The following is a 21,884-nucleotide window of genomic DNA, read 5'->3' on the forward strand; positions in this document are numbered from 1 at the left end:
AGGTGCCTCAGCCAGCTTTATAGAGAGAGCTTTAACATTTAGGAGTCGGCCTAATCTTTCTTGCATGCTTGCCAGGGTGGATGCAGGTGCCACTGGGAAAGGGAGTGTCTCCTGGCTCCTACTTAAGCCCACTCACCACTGAAGACAAGTGTTATGGAAGTTCCTGTGAGGGCACCTGACCTCATCTCAGGGAGTCGGAGAGGGCTTTGCAGAGGAGATGACATTCAAGACCTGAAAAATAAGTCAAGGTTGGGTAGAAGGGGAAGAAAGAGGGAAGCAATTGTTCAAATAGGCACAGCAAAGTTTGCTCCAAGAATTAAAGGTATCTCCATTTGCTTGGGAAGTGTAGGAGAAGGAGGGCTGTTAGCTTTCTGTCATATTTTACTTTCTCCCTGTGTTGGCATTTGCACTAATGGTTCAGAAGCAATGGTGGGTAAAACTGCTGGCACTTTAGCGTGAATCCATGTAGTGGCTCCAAGCTATAGTCATTTTGTTCTTCGATGCCACAAAATACCTGCAGTTTTAAAAAATGCAATTTTACTTGTTGAAGCAGTAAATATTATTTTTCTTAAACTTCTACCCTTAAATACAAGTCTTTATTTTTTGCATGATGAAGTGAGACGTGCGTACACAGAACTTTTGTCATGTAACACAGCATGAGAGTTATCTCTTAAGAAAAGTACTTGTACAGTTGTTTGACTTGCAGGCTGCACTGGCCACTTTCATAAAACACCATTTTTACCTGAAAGAATGATAAATAAATAAGGTTATTCATACTTGGATATTTGGCAACCAGTTTCGAAAGAGAAACTATGCAGGACTTTTGTTGGCAATGTTATAATCAAGCTTTCAAGCAAAAATTAGGATGTTGACTTGAATCTGCTACCCAGAACTTGACAGTTTCCAGTAATTAAAATTCTTCTGATGAGGTTGGTGGTGATATTAATAAATATGAGTTTTTCATATATATAATGAAATATGCCATCATTTGGAAAATCTATATAACTCTTTGAATTATTTTCCCAAATGACCAATGCATGATGATATAGAATCATACATAGTTAAAAGATCCATTCAGTGTAAAATTTAGACCAATGGATTTTGATACAACAAGGTAAGAAACTCTCATCGCTATAGTTTCAGATTTCACATTGTAGCTATCTTTTAAGAAAGGACTGGTTGTCAACTTTTAGGGCATTATCACAGAAGTATTTATAATTATCTGAAAAGGCTATTAAAATTTTCCCTTTTCCAGCTACCTATCTATGGAAGGCTAGGTTTGCTTCATGTACTTCAACCAAACTGTTATATATCACAACAGGTTCAGTGAAGAAGCAGATGTGAGAATCCAGCCACACACAGACATTAAAGAGATTTGCAAAAATGTAAAACAATGTCACTCTTGCCATTAAATTATTTTTTCATGTTGGAAATACAAAATTGTTTTTCATAAACTATTTTGTGATAATATGTAGTGTTTACTATTGTTATCCAGTGAATTAATGAATATTTAAGTTTTTTATTAGTTGCACACGACAATGCAATGATCTTGACATGTCATACATTTGAATCAAATGGGTATAATTTCTCATTTTTCTGAGTGTACAGGTTGCAGAATCACATTGGTTAATTTATAATATGGCAAATGCCTCTATAGATACAATACATGAACAAAAGCTTTTGGGAATTTTTTAATAGTTTTTAGAGAATGTAAAGAAGTCTTGAAAACCCTCAAAACTACAAAAAAAGAGAACCAATGATCTGAATATTTAAAACTGAAAAAGATTTAATTCAGGGAATTAGATGCTTACCAAATCATTGACGATCTGGAGGAGCAAAGATCGGGGAGGATCCTCAGTAACTCTTAGGTTTACCACTAGTTCAAGGAAGTGAGACATCAATACTGAAGGGGAGTCAGGAGCTATAGGAAGTTCTCAATGACTTATACCAGATGAAGGGAGATGAGGAGGGGAAGCAGAAGAATGAAAAGCCTATTCAAATCCTGGATTGGATTGATATGGGCATAACGGGAAATTTGATTCAAACTGTAAAATAGACATTATTACATTAATATTAAATTTTTCTGAAGTGTGTAATGGTACTGTGATTATGCAAGTGACCTTGTTCTTAGAAGCAATCTAACGTATTTAAGAGTGAAATACCACATTTTAAATTGACCAAAAAGAAAAGATACATATGTAGAAAGAGCGGATGTTGTAAAATGTTTACAATGGATAAATCTAGTTGAAAGATGGTTTTGTTTTGTTTTGTTTTGTTTTTTGTAGTTTTGAGGTTTTTCAAGATAAAATGTTGAGGAAAAGTATAATGCCAGCATAAAATAAATCAATCAAAGGTTTAGAAAATAAAAGGGAAACTATCTCTTAGAATGTAGAACAGAAAAACAAAGTAAGGAAATTAAGAAGGAAAATTAAAAATTAAAGGATCAATCTAGGAAGTCTAGCATTTAGTTAGTACAAACTTATAGCAAAATGGGAAGAAAAGAGTTAATAAAGAATAATAGAATAAAATATCTCAGAACCAATTAAATGAATCTCCAGATTTAACACTCACACTAAGAGCCCAACAGAGAAACTGAAGAAAAGAGCCACATCAAGGCATATAATTGGGAAATTCAGAATACCAGAGATAAAGAGTCCTAATAGCCTCCAGAGAGAAACTCATCACATATAAAGGGCCAGGAATTAGAAAGTCTTCTCACCAGCAACACTGTGAAGCAGTGTTTTCAAAACTGTGAATAAAAATTATTCCCAGCCTAAGATTCTGTTGCTTGCCAAATTTCCAGTCAAGTATGAGGATAGAATGAAGATATTCTTCAAATATGAGATGTGAAAATGTAACTGCTCTGTACCCTGTCTCATGAAGTTACTAGAAGGTAGACTGTCTAAATGAGGGAAGAGGGAATGCATGGGATCCAGGAAACATTCTACACAAGGGAGAAACAAAGGATGTCCTGGGATGACAAGGGAATCCCAGGATAGCAGCCGGGGAGCAGACCTAGAGAACAGTCTATCCAGGTTAAAGCATGAGACTCAAGTTTTTTTTGGAAGTGGGAATATCAAAAACAAAAACAAAAATACAACCAATGGATTATCTAATGCATATAACTACATTGACAGAGATTTGTACTTTTATAGGAGAGTTGGGGTTCATTAGTCATTGATAACAAATAAGCAAATCAAAAGCAAAACTACAGGTAAAAGAAAAAGTTGAGGAAGGGAAACTTTGTCATAGTTCACTGCAGGGTTTGGCTTTGAACAATGTTAGTGTGGTCACAATAATATCAAAATTAATATTGATTTAACTAAAAATTGTAGTATAACCCTGTTGGAAGAATAAAAAGAAATATATGCATATATATATATATATATATATATATAAATATGTGCATATATAGATAGATAGATAGATAGATAGATGAGAGAGGGGTGTATCAGGAATAAGAACAAAAGATATCATGTGGTTACTGTCTGAATTTGAAAAATATGCTGTTTAGAATTATAAAAGTAATTAACCAAACAGCCCCAAGAGTTGAAAGTGGATATCTTGGGAAGGGGAAATCAGTGTTAAAGAAGAGTCCAGGTCTTCTGTGTTTAATTTCAATACTTGGACAATGATTTGATTTTTTGACTATGTATTTCTTAAATAAAAACTTTTAAAAATATGATGAAAAATGCTAGAGACCCGTAAGGAGGGCTTAATGAACTGTGAAAGCAAATATTGTAGAATTTAGCAAGTAAAAGAATTGAGATAGGAGCTTCTGATCATAATGGTTACAATTTAAGATTTTCATCATATGTGCAAAATAGCATGCCTGTAATCTCAACAACTTGAGAGACTGAGGCAGGAGGATCACAAATTGAGGCCAGCCTCAGCAATTTATCAAGACCCTGTCTCAAAATAAAAATAATAAAGGTCTGGGAATATAGCTCACTTGCCTAGTGTGAGTGAGGCTCTGGGTTCAGACCCCAGTATTTCAAAAACAAAAAGTGATGAGTCCTAGAGAATGGCCTTAGGAATTGCTGAATAGAATGAACATCTTTGCACTTAGTGAAACAAGTGTGGTGAAGCCATTTACAATAATGGTAGGTAGGGTTTGGGGTGCCAAGCAGACAACACCTGGGTCAGAGTCTTCAGTCTTGAGCTCTCTGGTAAGTAAATAGAGGGGGTAGGAGTTAGCTATTCTGCATGATCTGTGAATGTCTTGAGTTCTCCCTCCACATAAAGGAAAAATGAACCCCTTTCTCTCTAATTAAAAATGCCTATTGAATAACTGGTACTGTGGCTTTTGGCATTGGGAACTGCTCATGGTCTTGGGTCTTAAGTAGCTCTCAAAAGAGTTTGGGCATGACCCACACTTTCTGAGTATATTATGTGTGGAATTTATAAGAGGTTCCAAAGTGATTGTAGCCTACCCATCATTCTTGATCTTGAATACATCTGGCTGAGAAGACACAGTAAGAATAGATACAATCTCAGGACCTTGGGCATTTGCTTCATCCACTCTGCCCATTATTTTCCTCCTTTAAGGTAATGGAGAAGGCAGTGCTCATCCAGCGCTCTTCAGTTACTCTGAGTATGACAGCTATGCAGCTGGCATTGCTGACTGGCTGGCAGGCCCTGGCCATTTGAAGGTCATCATGGGGTCATGAGGAGATTGATTTTTTTTCTGGCTAGTGGACATACTCCTGAGTTGAGATGTCACAGTTTTGTTTTGACCTGTCACCTCCAAGTCACCTGCCCTGGAGTTACCACCTCTTACCTCCCCCTACTCCACAAGCTGAGTTAAATGCTCAAATGGTTCTTACTGTGCTCTTCTTATATTTTATTGTATGTATTTTCAGATGTATTTTCCAACTTTGTTAAGATAAAGAATTTACTCTGTTGACATCTGTATCTTCAGTCTTTAATTATAGTTCTTGGTAACAGGTAAGAAATAAAAAATTGGGGGTATAATAAAGATGGGTGAATATAAATTAGATAGGCATCTGACCTTTATCAGTTTTAGAGAAATTTTGTTATAAAGGTATTAAACATGTGTTATTTTTGTTATTTTCAGCTAGTTAGATTGCCAGATGGCTGAATTGCAAGTTGGAGGTTCATTTTAGAGTACTATTATATAGGCTCTTTAATTTTTTTTTTTTTTTTTGGTAATTGAGCTAAGATTGAGTTAAGTTTCCTTTTTGAGAGGTAAGCAATCCACATCACCAAGACTTAAAACCCACATAAATGCATGCATGTTGGTTTTCCCCAAGAACAGGAGTATAATGTTGTAGGCACTGAAATCAAAGGTCTGATATTAAATAGCTGTCTGGAAGCTCTGTTTAGTCCGCAGCCGCTTACAGAGAGCCTGTTACATAGGAGCTGGGGTGGAGTTCAGTGGTAGAGCATTTACCTAGCATTCGAGAGCCCTGAGTTCAGTTAGAGCACCATAAAAATTTTAAGAAGAGCCTTTTTTTAAATTGATTTTTATTTTTTAAATACACTACAGCGGAATGCATTACAATTCTTATTACACATATAGAGCACAGTTTTTCATATCTTTATATATAAAGTATGTTCACACCAATTCATGTCTTTATACATGTATTTTTTTGCATTACAATTCTTATTACACATATATACCACAATTTTTCATTATCTCTGTTTGTGTATAAAGTATGTTGATACAGAGACAGTCTTCGTACATATACTTTGGATAATGATGTCCATCACATTCCACCATCCTTGCTAAGAGCCTTTACATGCCAGGAATAGCCCTGCATAAACACCCTTTGGAGCAGAATACATCAGAACACCCACTGGGGTAGATATCACCAAAGAGCCAGAAGGAAAAAACAGCCAAGGTGGAAATGGGACAGAAACATTGTTTTCTTACTACATTAGTATATGTCCAAAGCTAGTTTGTTCCCTGTGTTTAGAGCCAGCAGTACAAACCACTCTCCCACTGTTTGGTCCTGAACAGAACTGATTTTTCATGTTCTACCCTACATTGCTTTGCTTTTCGTATATCCTAGGCTATACTTTTATCATTTTTTTAAAAAAACACAATTTCCCCATGAACTATCCTGCCAGGCCCAACTTCCAGATCACCAAGTTTTAGAGCTCCTTCAGGGGAGATGAGAAAGGGTGATGGGCAGAGACTTTCTGAGGACAACTGAAGCTCCTTGATGCTGTCCTAATGTTATTCTTTAGAGGAGTGAGGTTCTAACTTTGAAATATTTGGTCACAAACCCACAGATGACAGCTCCACTGCTGAGCTTATGTAACAAGTATCTATACCAGTCCTAGAGAGCATCAAGACTCTTCGAAACTCCTCATTCTTCCTTTTAATAATTCCTCATTTGCCTCCTAGATGCTGGTTCAGGACAGAGACAGTCTGGGCATGTACCCAGACACTGAGCACATACCTGCCCCATAGGACAGAGAGTATGAGCCACAGAAGGTATGAGCCACAGCTAAAGATTGTTCAAGCTGAGGTTATTAGTCAGCTGCAGCTGGGGGATGGGGAGAGAGGCAGGGACTACAGGCAAGTCAAGTGGGAGTTCTTGTTCTACACCTGCTGTGTGTGTTCATTCTGAGTGTCCTGGCTCTGAAGTAGATGGCAGGAGCTTTTAGACCTTGGATCGTTGCCCTTTGCTCTCATTGACTCTAGCTCATCTTAAGAATTATTCCTGAAACTGAAAAGTGACTGCAAGCAGGCTGCCTGGAGTATCAAATTGTAAAGAACATAAATTCTGGGTGGGAGACAACTTCCTCACCTCTCCAGGAAGTAGAAAACCCCTGGATAATGATAACTTTATTCACACTTGGTGGAGGAGAAAAGCTATCATTATGGATTACATTTATTTCTGTTTTGTATTTTACCATTTGGGCTCAGGCACATTTTACAAGTAGAGGATGAAGAGGATCCAGAATGGAATTAACTTTTTGGAAGCCTAGGGAGAAGAGCATTTCATAGGCAGGGCTAAACTTAAGACAGGAAGCAGGAGACAAGCCCATGGGGTAGTTTAGGGCAGTTACCAGGCGGGGGGGGGGGCGGGGGGGCGTCAATGTCAGATTACAGAGAACAAAATGAAAAAAGAGCAAAGATTGAAGGAATGTGAGGACTATTATCCCTAAGAAGCTTGGTGATTTGATGATAAAGGGAAGAATTTTGGTGATGGCAGTGTGTTTTTAGGATGGAGGGAGCACAGATGTGCTGAGGTGGAGTTGGTAAACCTGTGGTAGAGAGAGGAATTGAAGTAACAGGAGAGGGGCTCAGAGTGAGCAGCATTGATCATGAGTAGGAAGATGCCAGAAAGGAGCATAGGTTTATTTATTTTGTTGGCTTTCTATCAGTTTTCTGAATGACAAGTATGTACCTTGTATGTGTTAATTTTTAAAGTCTCATTTATAAAGCTTGTCCTAATGTCACTGATATAATTCCCCAAAACACAGATCTCAAGCTGGGTCCCACAGGGAAATATACTGTTAAGTTAATTGTGATACAAGGCTAGAAAATGTATCTTGTTTTCCCATCTTGAAGGGGATGGGAGTCTGCAACTTTGAGGGAAGGAGGGTGGTTGGAGAGGGTGGGGAGAGAACCAGAAGGTGATGAACCCTATGCTGTGACTTTTACAGGTACCATGATGCATTTGGGACAGGAAATGATGCTCTTCTTTCTCTTGATCCAGTTTTGGATGTTGGTGGCATTCTCCAGTTGGATTAGTTTGGTTTGGGGAATATTGTTTTACAGTATCTACAAATGATATGATCATACGCATGTGCCATTGCTCTGGTATACTATCCTTACTTTTAGTTTTTCTTCCTCTCCTAGACTTTGCCCTGAGCAAGACCATGGGGAGAATTTTATCAAGTAGTTTCTTTATTCTCTTGATAGGAAGAGGGTGTGGGACCTGTTTGTCCCACAGAGAACTAAGCTCTTCTCAATGACAGGGGCAGCCCTGAAAGGGACTGGAGGACATAAGCAGCTCAAGGACCTCCAGAATTTAAATGATAGATACTCTTCCATTTGGGGTGGAATATTAAATGTTCATTTAATATTCATGCATAAGATATACATTGTACAGCACAAAAGAAGCATTTTGAAGTTCTGTGACTAGTAGGGAAAGGAGACATGTGCCTTGAATGCCACAGGGAGATGTTCTTTTAGACTTCTGGGGCAAGATGCCAGGGAGAGAAAGTCTAAGAGAGCTCTTTCCCTCCAGATGAGGAGGTGACTGCGTGGGTTTGTGCTATCCAGATCATCCTGGTTTTTTGTTTGTTTGTTTGTTTTGTTTTTTAACTTAGAGATGCTGGACATTTTAGTAACTGTTTCACTTAAGCCTGTGTTTTTGAATTAATGGACATAATTGCTTAGTTATTTGAGAATAGATTTCAGTAATTAATATTAGTGTTTTACCTAGCTTCAAGATGCTGACATATGTCATTCATGAATCACACAATTGTAATTATGTGCATAACATTCCCACTTGGTGATGTAGATGACAGTGAGACAGCTTTTTATCAGTCTTGACACCCAGTCCTTGGGATTACTTTCTGTTCTATCTTTAGAAGTGTATTTCTCTCTAGGAATCACTGCATCTTACAGGCTAAGTCCTGTTCATGAGCACAAGGGGCTTCGGGGAGAAGGCGTTTAAAAGTGGATGCCCTTTTGTACTGTTGCTAGCAAAACACAGCTCATTGTAAAACTAGCTGAAGGGAAATGTGGCTGATTGTATTGTAGGCAAACGAACTTTGGAGTTCTTTTCATGTGCTTTTCAGTTTCCTCAGTAGGCAAGTAGAAGGAAATAATCCTTATTTTCTAGCTTTATGGCTTATTTCTAGCTTTGTAGAAACATCATTAGTTCATGATTCAAGTCTAAAAGAGGTGTCCAGAAATAAAATAACTTCAGTCAGTAGTTGAAATTTTGTATTTGATGTTAAACTGTAATACATTTTCAATTGAACTCTACATTTTGGTAGCAAAACATATGAATTAAGGAGCATGTTATTTTCAAAATTAACTAAGTCTTAAGAAAAAAATCCAAGTCTTGCAATATAGCCTAGTTTGCAGATAAATTTTTAATTAAACTCACTGTTGCTTAATGATGCCTGTCCAGTTTTGTCACTATCACCAGTGGTATAGAATTTAGGTACCTAATGCCTGTGGTCATCAGTAGGTAACCTAAAACGCGTAGTGTGACCTCAAAATAATGACACTGTTGGGGCTTATAAAAATCGTGAAGTTTTATGTTGTCACATATCACATTATGATGTGTGAAGTTTTATTTATTACATTGTAGCTATGGCTGTAATTTTATTTTTATGTGGGAATGTGTGCCAGTACTGCTCAGGAATTTGCTTAGTCTGGCTTATATTTTGCAGAGATGTCATCTCTGGGCTTTCAAGGTAGCAATTAATTTTGCTTCATTCTTTAATCAGCGTTATAGAAAGGCAAAACTAAAAGCCATATGATGATGCATTTTCTTTTTATGTGACTATGAAATGATTAATCTTTTATTTGGTTTAGATTTCACTATTAAGTGTATGAGTTCTTGAGTGGGGGTAGGGTGGAGCTCGTCAAGGTCATTTGCACTTGTGGGGTTGTAGCATTATTAAGGCTCTTTGCTGTTTCATTTTCTACTTTCTAAGCCAATTGTGGAGTTCCACTATGCCCAGTCTTGTTCTCTAGCATCATTTCCCAGTTCATAATAAAAGCGTATTAAACTACTTGTTCAGCAGAGTGTAGGCTAGTATTGTTGAGTGTTCAGGCTGCACTGTTATTTTGTAAAATACACATACACCTTCCCAACAAATCATAAGCTATTTTGTGCTGCAAACATAGTCTCTCCTAAAAGCAGATATTTCACATAATTCACATAATTTTTGTCAAATTACAACTCTTAGTTGTAGTGACTGAGTTTTATATATTTGATGATAGTTTTTCTGTGTACACTGGTAGGTGGTTTGTTATATACGAGTTGTAATTGTATTCATTATAACGTAATTCATTGGCAAGAAAGGAACAAAACTCTGTAGTCAGAGGCTGTGTTTGGAGCTCCATTGCTATCGAGATTCATGTCATCAGGGCTCAGTTTTCTGGCTCCTGAAAAAGCTAATTCAGTTTCTTCACTTACCCAGCAGAAAATTGGCTCTTTGCCAGGAGCTGTTGACAGTTATTGCTTCTCTTTAGGCTGATTAGCATGCAAGGTTACAGTGTCTTTAAGAATAATTTTGCTTCCCTATATAATAATTTAAGAATTTAATCATTTCCAAACATGTTCTAAATTATTCAGCCCTTTGTCAGCATCTCAATTCAGATCTAGAAGTTTTTTTCATTTTTCTTTTTTTTTTTAAGTTCCTCTTGGTTGTAGTGTGTTAAATACATTAAGGAAAGTGTTTCCAAATAGGTTGTTGTTTCTAACAATAGAGTTTCTTACATTTCTTTGGTGTATTATAGTTATATATACACATCTCCTTTGAGGGTGATGATAGTCCTCTGAGTTAGAAACATCAGTGACGTGTCCCCCCTTCTGTTTACAGAGGGTGGACTGGGTCATAGAGCATAAGAGATTCGTCCAGAGTCATGTAGCTCCCCAAGTATTGCAGGGGGTCTGCAGGCCAGAGCTTCTTCCTTGTCACCTTCAAGCAGGCCCACCCAGGCTTTCCATCTTTGTAGAGAGAAAATGGCATTGGAATCAGCTAGAAAAAGGAAAGAATGAAAATGTCCTGTTGCATATCACAAGGTGTTGCAATGACAGTTGACCTCACAGATGAGATGGGTTAGTTATGCTGTTATGGTAGGAGGAGGGCTCCTCTGAGGCTGGCACCCTGTTTGGCCAGGGGTCCACCCTCTGTCACTTTCTGTGGCGCTTTCTGGCGGCTGGGGAAGGCTCACTGCATGAGGAAGTCTTTCACATGTGCCACATTAGAGGTTTGTATTAGACAAATGTTCAAGACCCTTTTTTTCTGCTCTATCCTGGAAATTTTATTACAAAGAAAGACAAAAAAGCCAATGATATAAAAAGGCAATTGGTTTATCATTTTCTATTCTCTGGGTTTTTAATGTATCGACAGGCACTCCGTTCATGTTCTCTGGATCATTTTTCTCTCAATTTTGGTCTAATGTGGCATTATTCTTTTTGTTAGACTTGCCTTTTCCTCTGCCTGCTCCTTACCAGTGTCATCCTACCCATCTCTCTGCTCTTTTATTTATCAAACATCTTTTTTGTATTCAAAAACTCCTGCTCAGCTAATAAGAGCTACTTTTTATGAAGCATCATTCCCTAGTTAAGCACCCTGCCGAGTACTTTTCAGACAGGATCTCATGCAGTTCCTCCAAGCATCTTCTCAGCTGGGTGTGCTAACATCCCAACTCATATGAAAGGAAATCAAGGTATGATGAAGAAACCTGATCAATGTTACAACCTGGATTTGAACCATGTCTGACTCCACAGGCAGTGATTTAACAAATGAACAGACTCGTTGTCTTCTTCCTTGGCCAGATTACATAGCCATGCTTTGCCATTATTTTCTGGAACATCTCCTTTCGGAGAATGTAATCTTAGGAGTTTTTTGTTTGTTTTGTTGTTGTTGTTGCTCCCAGCTTCTGCACTTTTCCTTGATGTAGTCTGGTGTTTATAATATAAGCCAAGAGTTGCATTTTCTTCTATGTATACCTATATAGTCCTAGAATAGATAAATGGTTCCAGGTGGATCTCCTGGTAATAAAAATGATTGGTGCTGAAGCTAACATTTGCTGCTTCTTTAATTGTTGTCTTTTTAAAAATATTTATTATTTAGTTTTAGTTGGACACAATGTCTTTATTTTTATATGGTGCTGAGAATCCAACCCAGTGCCTCACACATGCTAGGTGAGCATGCTACCACTTGAGCCACATCCCCAGCCCTTGTTGTCTGTTTTGACACAGCTAAATACTGTATAGCCAATGGTGTAGTCAAAAGTATACATGTTAATATTTTGTGCCACATTTTAAGATTAATTTCTTGCTGCCTACTCTTATACCTCCCAAAATATTTCCTTTATTTCCCCCAAGAGATGATAATGGAAATTTTATTCCTCTTTATCTTTGTGGGCAATACCTTAAGAAAATCATACCTTTTGTCTTCAGACCTTTGTGTGTTTGCACAAAACATGGAGAGAGAGAGAGAGAGAGAGAGAGAGAGAGAGAGAGAGATCGAGACAAGATTAATTTTGCCCAGATTATACTACTAAGAAAATTCTGTGTGTGTGGTGCACACTCTGGTTTATAGACACAGAAAAGTTGGTCAAAGCTAAATATGTTGGGACTTTAGTTCTCAAAGATGGTTGAAAACTTAGCCATGGGATGTTGGGCACACACCAGAACTTCAAGTAGTGTCCCCGTGCTGCTTTTGTCTAGGTTTTAAAAGATGCCTAGTCCTTTCACTTTCATGGACCTGACAAGATCAATGCCTTGTGTTTTCCCTTCACCCCTCTTTTTCTAATAGTAAGCAGAGTTGTTGGAAGTGAACACATTCAAGTAAAAACCATTATAGGGTATTCTTGTCTCTTCATTCTGTCTAAATTTTTTTAAAATTAATATTAATTTACATAAAGCTAAAGCTTGTCTTCAACTCTGAGCACTCCAGTTGTCTTTCACTGACCAGGTCCCCTCCTTCTTACCATCCTGTCTTCTCCGGGTGATGGCCAGAGGCTCTGTTTGACCCCAAACACTCAGCTTTCATAGGCCCGTCTCTGTCTCCAGCATCCTCTGCTTCCATCTGGAGAGGATCTGACAGTGTCTGCAAGAAGTCAGCTATGGCTTTGGAGCTACAGTCACTCCTAAAAGGCCTCCTTAGTCCCACCCGGGACACACTTGTTCTTGTTAATAGTCCATTCTAAACTGACTGGTAATTCCCTCCCATTTCTGTCATCAACTTAAAAGCTGAAAATTTTGATGGGGAAATGATACGTTTCTTGGTTAACTGAAAAGTGGCATGACACACATTCCTTCTAGTTGGCTCCAGACATTTGTTTACTTTCACATTTATAATTTGCCCTGATGCACAAAGGACTTGAGGCCACTGCCATCCTTACAGAGAAACCCCTGTTACATCTTTAATGGATATGGCCTCCTTAAAGAAGCTCGGGATTGAAAAAAAAACCTCCTGCAACAGAACAGGTAATTTAAGTGTTCTGCTAACACTTTTTATTGCTTTATTAATGCTTGCCATGGGAGTCATTGGAAGCAGTGCAGGTGAACAGGAAGTTAACAGCAGACACCAAGAATTGTGCTGTCTCACAGATGTGTGTCTTATCTGCAGACTGCAGACACTGAGCTCCAGCTTGTTCCTCACTTCTCTCTTTATAAGGCTCTGAACAAGAGGCGCACAGCAAACGTGTCCCTGCTGTTGATGCCTGTGACAGAGTACCATCACCAGCACTAGGGGACTGCAGTGGGCCATGCCGTGGGAATAACTGTTTAACTCTCTGCAGCTTTAAAATCAGATTGATTTCATTTGGGCAAAGGCGCATCAGCAGGGGTGTATTTTACTGTTTGACACACAGATGACAATCTAGCTGGAAGCTAGTATTTTGGAAGAAAATACTGAAAAGAAAATGATAGTTATGAGACAACATAGTTATAAGACACAGCGTGTATCTATATTTTTCTTCTGAGAAAAGTCAGATTTTCACCCTGGAAAAACACCCAGAAACCAAGCAGTTGTATCCCTGTGTTTTGGCATTTATATAACAGTTTTTGTATAAAAGAAAAATACAGTAAAAAGTCATTCCAACATTTCGTACTAATTTGCCAGAGCCACGAGATGAAACAATCAGCACGTTTGCACTTTTGTATTGAATATTTGTGGAGTGTGACAGTACAAAGGGAAAAATAGGAGAAACCTGTCCTGCCATTGAGGAGGACAGGGATGTGGCATAGCTTTGCTCCAAGTTGCTCCATAACCAGTGTCCAGAGAGGCACCACCAGGAGAGGAGAGAATAAAGGAGGCACTCAGGAATGTGGATAATGGCTAGGACAAGGCAGCAGGCACAAAATGGGCCATCTTTGGTGACTAAAATCCAGAATCACACAATAATTTCCAGAAAATAAAAGCAATTGCACAATTCAAGTTAATATGCATATCACACTTACTCAAGAGTCTTCATAAGCACACGATTCTGTCCATCCAATAGCACTATGCAGGCAAGGCATACAGCCCCAGTTTATAAACCATTTGCAGTCAGGCCCTGTGAAATTCTGGAACAAGGACAGCTGCAACCTACTTGAGACAAATTCCCCCCTCAATACTATCCATGCTCTCTGGAAAGCTGAGGTTCCCTAGTCCACACCTGAGAATGGGAATATCTGATCCTGAAAAGAACAAACGTCATACGAGGTGCTTAATTTAGGCAGCTGAGAAGGAGAAGAAAGGCCTGCCTAGGGAGAATTTGAGCCTGGAGAGCACTGCTTAGTCCCAGAGACAAAGGGAACAGCAGCGGCTGGCTAAAGAATGAAGGAGCAAGTAGAAGCAAGCCCACCAGTGAAGGTCTCCTAGAATGTGGAGAAGGGGTTCCATGCTTCAACTGTGGGCACTTGCAGTACTAGAGACAGATTCCAAGGATTTGCCTGTCAACTGTGGAAGCTACCAACTTGAGAATAGGCACACACTTTTCTATCCCCAATCTCTATCTAACCTAGTGCTCAGCATTAATCACTTCATTTTATAAAACAAACTATAGAAACTTCTATTTGCCAGATTCTAAATTAGGAATGAGTACCTTCTCTAATATCTTTGCAGCCAAGACAAGTTCTTTTACAACTTGAGGAGCCAGGCTGAACACAGCCCCCTGGGTGTCATATATACTATTTGGCAGAGCCATCTGTCCTTTTTTGTGTGTAGATGCACAAAGGGAAATTTTATTGGTGCAAACCTTGAGTTTTATAAATAGTTGATGGTGTGAACATTCAGATTTTCTTTTAAACTTCTTTTGAGTGTTTCTATCCTTCCTTGAGATCCATCACTCAGGTCCTTTTATATGGAAGAGGAATAACAACTCTCAGCTGTTAGAACTGTGATGAACTTATCATACACATCCTGATGATGTGGGGCAGCCCTGGGAAAAGCTCAGTCAAGGTTAGTTTCCTGCCTATGCCTCTCCCGAAGAATGCAGAGCAAGATGTAGTCGACTTGAGTATAGTTATAGTTATTTTGCATTAAAGTATATTTCCTCTCTGCATAGTGGCCTTAGGCTGCTATTCATTTTTAGTTTCAGATTTCTATTTAATAGTTTCTTCACCTCTTTAATTCTTTTCAAAATGTACTGAGCTCCTGCTCTGTTATTCTTGAAGTTTTATCTATGTCACCTCATTTAATCTTCATAGCAAGGTGTCCTTTTCATTGACCTGCACATGTATAGCTTAATTCAATACATTTTGCAGCTGTGATCCATTTTTTTTTCAAATTGCAGAAGTCATGTTGCTGGATGTGGATCACTCTGTCCATGGGAAAAGATACTAATGTAATAGTGTGCCTTAAAATGGCAATTTTTAAAAAAATATGGAATGCTTCACAAATTTTCGTGTCATTCTTGTTTAGGGGCCATGTTAATCTTCTCAGTATCATTTCAGTTTTAGTATGTGCTGTAGAGAGCAAAACAGGTTTTTTTTTTTTTTTAAATCAAAGGCAATTTGAAAAGTATTTGTTTTGTCGGGAAGAGCTGTCTTTTTAGTCCACATGATTGCATAAGAAGGTATAAAGCAGAACTAACTGTAGTCCATACAAATTAGAAAGTGATCCCCTCTCTGGGAAGATACTATCCTAAGGCACAAGACTTGTGCATGGTGGTGCTTTTGCACAAAATGGACCAACGAAGGCTTTTCTTTAGGTGGGTAGACACAGCCTGAAGCCACAGTGTGTGGCTCAGAGAGCTGACGGCAGGATGGCTATAAGCTTCTTGTGCACTTTGTGCATTGCACAGCCTGGCCTAACTCCATTATGGTTGAGGTGTGTGTGTGGGTGGGTGCCCGCGCACGCATGGAGTGTTTGATGGGAGATGGAGGTGTTGATGGTGAATGGGAGAGAATGATTGTCAGTGAGGGGGAATAGGTACAGCACAAAACAATAGGTCAGCAATGGTAAGTAATCAAAGAAATTTCATAGAATTAGAAGGGGAAAGAGAGAGCCTATAGCTGATTCTTGCTCAGGGCATGCAAGGCAGTTTGAAGCCTGTGGCCAAAAACTCAACGGAAAAAAACCAGCAAGTCATGCTGCTTTTACCACCACCACTGTCACTGTAAAGGCAATCTTTGTTAACCCTGACTCCCTTTCCTGGTGGTAATTTCTCCAACTGTGGCATTTTAATGCCAAGCTTGTTTTTAGGGAGTGAAGCTTTTTTAGGCCCCTGAGTGTCTCAAGCAGAGCACTTAGAGATGATGGAGAAATGGTGTGAAATGCTCTAGAGCCTGGACCCCCCCCCCTTGATTCACACGGGGAGATCTCCAGAGCAAACAGACCCTGCATCCCTGTTCTTCAGCGTGTTGGTGGTGAACACTATCCCCTGGCCTCTGAGGAGCAGCCTGCTGTCTACTCTCATATTACTCTGCTTCCTGTAGACTGCAGATGTACAGAGAAAGGCCAAAATGGTGCATCTGTGCAGTCATAATAATAGGAAAGCCAACTACAGAAGCAGAAGTGAATGGAGTGTGCAGAGAAGAAGATCTGTTTGTAAAAAGCCTGTTTAAAAATGGGATAATATCTCATTTTCCTTCCTTTCATACTAGAAAATATTTGATCACTTATTATTAACTTCATTAAGAATATTAGATACAGATTTGAATACCATGCTTAGTAACTTTCAAAAGTTGCAGAAGGGTAAAAAAAACCACAGTAGGTTTTTGTACATTTTTCTTACTCCAATCTTTACTGTAATTACACAAGGATTGAAATCTGCTAAAAATCTAGAAGGAGGTTAATTTACCAGTCATGTTATATAATACTTGTTTTCCTCCACCCCCATATCCATATGGCAAATATAAATATATGAGGATGCCAGAAGTGGTGGTGAAAGTCTATAATCCCAGCAGCTTGGGAGGCTTAGAGGATTTCAAGTTCAAGGCCAGCCTCAGCAAGCTAGTAAGACCCTCCATAACTTTGCAAGATTCTGTCTCAAAATAATAAATAAGAAGGGCTACAAATTGTAGCTCAGTGGTAAAGCACCCCTGTGTTCAATTACATGTGTGTGGGTGTGAATGAGATATAATGTATATCCATAGAGAAAAGGTAGCGATCAATCTACTTTAGATTGTATTTTTGAGAGCAGATGATTTCATAGTTGCAGAATAATGGAACAGTATAAATTGATCTTATGTGGAAATATAGACGAACGTGGCTTTTAAAAGGAGACTGATGAATGTGTATATGTACTTTAAAAAATATGTTTTAGATGTTGATGGACATTTATTTATATGTGGTGCTGAGAATTGAACCCAGTGCCTCACACATGCTAGGCAAGTGCTGTACCACTGAGCCATAACCCCAGCCCCTTTTAAAAGTACTTTTGAAAGTTCTGGTTTAGAAATCACAGTGGGCTCATATGTATCCTGAATAATACCTGGATTGCTTTTGATGTTCATTTGAATGCTCTAATTTCATTTAAAGGGCCCTTTCAACCACAGTAATACTTGCTTCAGTAAAATGTTTTTTGTCACCCCCAAACAGGCACGGGCAGCTGAACTAAGGTCGCTCATGTGAATTTGCAGGGACGCAAAATAAAACAAACAATTTACCTTTATACAAGCTTCAGGATGGCTTCCCCGGCTTTCAGCCTCAGGCTCCCCAAAAGGGAGAGCAAGAGAAAGGAGAGAGAGAGAGAGAGAGAAAGGAGAGAGGGAGGAGGAGGAGGAGGAGGAGGAAAGAGGGAGGGAGGGAGGGGGGAGGGGACAAAAAGTTTGGAAGTCAGCTTTTATTGGGGGGACACTGATCTTAGGAAGTTCTACACATAAAAGGGAAAAAGGGGTAGGACTACAAGGGAACAGGTGAGTGTAACTCAACCTTAGGTTTACGCCCCTTGCCACAATGAATGCAGTGGTTGGTCAGAGCCTGAAGCATCAGGACTGGAAGGTCTGGTCATTTAGTGTGGCTCCCCACAGATTTTATGTTGCTTGCAAATGTAAAGGCTTATGATTTACACCCAAGGAAAAGCATATTCTGGCATTCATTTACTACATCTGTCCCAAATCTTTTTTTTTTTTTTTTTAAAGAGAGAGAGAGAATTTTTAATATTTATTTTTAGTTCTCGGCGGACACAACATCTCTGTTGGTATGTGGTGCTGAGGATCGAACCCGGGTCGCGTGCATGCCAGGCGAGCGCGCTACCGCTTGAGCCACATCCCCAGCCCCCCAAATCTTATATACCACTTAGTAGCGACTGTGACCTAGTATGATCTGCACAGTTAATAAGTTGGAATCTCCTAACTTGGAAAGTCCACCATGATTTTTGCCTGCTGGTGGCTTTTTAAAAAGTCATTAATGGTTTACTGTGAAACCTAGCTAGTAAAATTGTTCCTCTTGAGAACAGGGTCATCTGTTCAAAGTTCAATGGAGATAAAATTCTTAGCACAATATAATGTGTTTTGAATCTTTCCTTTCTATTAAATACTGAACTTACAGACAAGTTCTGCCCACTGTAATTTGTCAGAATTTTGTTTTTATTATTAACTCATAAAAGCAATTCATACCTTAAGTAATATATTTTATGTGTAATTATTTCACTTCTCTGTATTCAGGAGGGAGGTGTTTTGTACATTTGTTCAGGTTGTGTTACATTTTAGCAAGGAAATCTTTTCTTCATTGGACCTGGGAGACTCATAAAGATGTCAACGTGTAAAGTATGGTTGAATCTGAAAGCAAAAACATGGACCCATACCCATACCTGCCTTCTCTGTGTCTCCTTGTGCTCTGTATGTAATCCTGTTATAGTTCAGAAGGTTCATAGCCTCTCTGCTGTATAATTGCTGATTCACCAGTTGTTTCTCCCTGAATGCTCTGCCTGCTTTGAAAGTCTTGGTATGTTAAGATAACTGTGCACCTTTAGTGTGTGTATTCCCGGAGCCTACTGAAATGCTGGGTGATTAGCACATGGAGAGTAAATAAATAGAGGTGAGCACATACTGACAGAATCAGTATTTAGTACAGATGACCAGTGAGAATGGAGGTCTGTTCCTGAGAAATGGAGAAAGGAAAAGTCTGGTCCAAGAAGTCCCAGTATTGTTGTTATAACATATTGCAAAGGCAATTAAATTGTTTTGCTGAGTTGCTAAACTCTCCATGTAATAATAATACCTCATTCATTGTTGTGGTCATCTTGGGTAACATGAGCCATGTCCTTGTAGTTATTTAGGGGAAATATAACTTTATTCATCTTCATTTCAAGATGGATCTAAAGTTAAAGACTTTCTGTAAGATATGTGTAAGACTGGCTGTATTTTAAAAGTTATCTAAGGAGACCACTCATACCAGCCTGCTTAGGACCCAGGCTCTCAGTAGGTCCAGTTTACCCTTCCAGCAGACTACATGGGAGGTCAAGCCTGGTGGTCCAGATCCACCCACACCAGCCTGTGCAGGTCCCAGGCTTTTAGCAGCCCTGGTCTACCTCTCCCTCAGCGGGGGCAGACCCCCCCCAGAGCTTAGCCTCTGGAGTGGGACTGCCCCTTCCCACCCAAAAACTACTGCAGGAGGTCAAGCCCATAGGCCCATATCTACCTACTCCAACTTGCACAGGACCCAGATCCAGGATGCAATAGCATTCATTGAGGGAGACCAGCAGGGTCTGGAAGCCCAACATCAAGGTGAGGTACAGACAGTCTGCATGGGTACTACAAGAAAATAGAGAAGAAACTGTAATATCCCAGATCCACACTGCAAGAAAGTAAGACACTTGGACAACATGAAAAAATACTACAGAGCAATAGTAACAAAAACAGCAAGGTATTGACACCAAAACAGGCTGGTAGACCAATGGTACAGAATAGGGGACACAGAGACTAACCCACAAAACTAAAATTATCTTATATTAGACAAAGGTGCCAAGAACACCATTGGGGAAAGATAGCCTCTTCAACAAATGGTGCTAGGAAAACTGGAAATCCGTGTACAACAAAAGAGATTCAACCCCTGTCTCTCAACACTCACAAAACTCAACTCAAAATGGATCAAGGACTTAGGAATATAGCCAGAGATCCAGCTTCTAATAGAAGAAAAAATAGGTCCTAATCTCTAACATGTGGGATTAGGCCTCAACTTCCTTAATAAGATTCCTATAGCACAAGAATTAAAACCAAGAATCAGTAAATGGGATGGAGTCAAACTAAAAAAAAATTCTTCTCAGCAAAAGAAACAGTCTGTGAGGTGAATAGAGAGCCTACATCTTGGGAGCAAATTTTTACCCCTCACAAATCAGAAAGAGCACTAATCTCTAGGGTATATGAAGAACTCAAAAAGCTAAGCACCAAAAAAACAAAAAACCCAATCAATAAATTGGCCAAGGACCTGAACAGACAATTCTCAGAAGAGGATATACAATCAATCAACAAATACATGAAAAAATGTTCATCATCATTAGCAATTACAGAAATGCAAATCAAAACCACTCTAAGATTTCATCTCCAATCAGAATGGCAGAGTTGAAGACAAACAACAGTAAGTGTTGGTGAGGATGTGAGGAAAAAGGTACACTCATACATTGGTGGTGGGACTGCAAATTGGTGCAGCCAATATGAAAAGCAGTATGGATATTTCTTGGAAAATTGGGAATTTGACCCTCTATCCCTCTCAGCTATCTACCATTTGACCCAGCTATCCCTCTCCTCGGTCTATTCCCAAAGGACTTAAAAACAGCATACTACAGGGACACAACCACATCAATGTTTATATCAGCACAATTCACAATAGCTGAACTCTGGAACCAACCTAGATGCCCTTCAATAGATGAATGAATAAAAAAAAATGGCATATATGCACAATGGAATATTACTCAGCAATAAAAGAGAATAAAATCATGGCATCTGCAGGTAAATGGATGGAGTTAGAGAAGATAATGCTTAGTGAAGTTAGCCAGTCCCCCCAAACCAAATGCCAGATGTTTTCTTTGATATAAGGAGGCTGATTCATAGTGGGATAGGGAGCAGGAGCATGGGAGGAATAGACAAACTCTAGATAGGTCAGAGGAGTTGGAGGGCAAGGGAGGGTCATGGGGTAATTAATGATGGTGGAATGTGATGATCATTATTATCTAAAGTACATGTATGAAGACATAAATTGGTGTGAATACACTGTGTATACAACCAGAGATGTGAAAAAGTATACTCTATATGTGTAGTAAGAATTGTAATGCATCCCACAGTCACATATAAATTTAAAAAAAATTTATCTAAGCTGTACTGTTTACATTATGACCTTATAAAAATACATTTAAGGTATATATGTGTATTCTTAATTGCTAAAATAATGTTAGTTCCTGTAGTCTGCTTTCCAGTTTATTTTTTCAGTTCTATGGAATGCACTTATAAAAATAAGTCTATGTTATTGTTTTTTTTTTTTTTAAAGTACCAGCTAAATGATGGTGGGGGCTCCAGACGCATACATGAAGGTAGTTGTTAGACTGTTGTTAGGACAGAGGGACTGACTGCTCCAAAATTCTAGGCATCTGAGGGCACCACCTGAGCACAGGGTTGTTGAAGACAAACAACAATAAGTGTTGGTGAGGATGTGAGGAAAAGGTACACTCATACATTGGTGGTGGGATTGCAAAATGGTACAGCCAATATGAAAAGCAGTATGGAGATTAACTACAAGGTTGAGGTTAACTACAAGGACTGACAGTGACCTCAGTGCTGTCA

At 39.0% G+C, this 21,884-nt stretch overlaps 1 protein-coding gene and 1 non-coding gene across 3 annotated transcripts in view; one reads left to right on the forward strand and one right to left on the reverse strand.

Moving 5' to 3' along the window:
- Peli2 (pellino E3 ubiquitin protein ligase family member 2) overlaps window positions 1-21,884 on the forward strand; it is a 164,916-nt gene that overhangs the window by 81,405 nt on the left and 61,627 nt on the right. The gene's annotated exons all lie outside the window — the stretch shown is intronic.
- Window positions 15,541-15,645, reverse strand: LOC120886952 (U6 spliceosomal RNA). The gene has a single exon (XR_005730137.1). It is a non-coding gene; the product is annotated as a U6 spliceosomal RNA (small nuclear RNA).

The sequence above is a fragment of the Ictidomys tridecemlineatus genome, chromosome 5 (genome assembly GCF_052094955.1).
Source record: "Ictidomys tridecemlineatus isolate mIctTri1 chromosome 5, mIctTri1.hap1, whole genome shotgun sequence".
Taxonomy (NCBI): Eukaryota; Metazoa; Chordata; class Mammalia; order Rodentia; family Sciuridae; genus Ictidomys; species Ictidomys tridecemlineatus.